Source organism: Nothobranchius furzeri, chromosome 6, assembly GCF_043380555.1.
Source record: "Nothobranchius furzeri strain GRZ-AD chromosome 6, NfurGRZ-RIMD1, whole genome shotgun sequence".
Classification (NCBI taxonomy): Eukaryota; Metazoa; Chordata; class Actinopteri; order Cyprinodontiformes; family Nothobranchiidae; genus Nothobranchius; species Nothobranchius furzeri.
This window is the reverse complement of record NC_091746.1, coordinates 71,733,689-71,734,468: the sequence shown is the minus strand read 5'-3', so window position 1 is coordinate 71,734,468 and position 780 is coordinate 71,733,689.

Below are 780 nucleotides of genomic sequence, written 5' to 3'. Positions count from 1 at the left end.
TCTCTGCTCCACCACACCCTATTTAAACCTGATGATGATGATGATGATGAAACTGAGGATCTGCGGCGAATAAATTCAGCCTCTGGTAAACAAAATGCAGGTTAGTGGTCCTTCACAATCACTCGTGTAAAGCTCCGGATCTTTAAAACGGGAATTTTTATTCCTGCATTAAATCTTTTAAGTTTGATGCAACCTGTCATAATGCAGCGGGACTTTTCCCGACATGAACATGTTTGTAGACGTTGCAACAGCAGAACTCTGAACTCAGCCGTTTAGGCCTTTGGCTGCAGCTCGATGAGGCGGTGGTGTGCTCCTGCCGCCTCTAATCGGACACCCAGAAGCTTTGTGAGGTTGGACTCCAGCTCTGACCTGCATGTAGCCTTTCAGCGTCTCCTATTGTGGAGTCAACAGCTGCCGCGCCCACGCCCCGCAGACACACTCCTGCCCTTTTCCTGCTCAAACACTCCAAACCGCTCAAACCATCTAGGAGAAGAAACATCTCTTAAATTAGCATCAATGTTTCCTGTTTCAGCTGCAAAGCTCAAACTGTTTGTCTAAATAAAAAGGTGAAGCAGCTCAGCTGCAAGAGTTTAGATCGCCATGGCAACCTGGAATCAGTTAATCTGCTGTCAAATTCAGCAAAAAGAAGAAAGAGAGGAGGAGGAGCCTGGCACAAGCCTGACCCTAACCCATCTACTCAGGTCAAGACCCTGACTGCCAGAACCTCCTGCGGTCCTGCAGAACCAAACCCTGCTGAAGGCAGAAGACCTACTCACATCT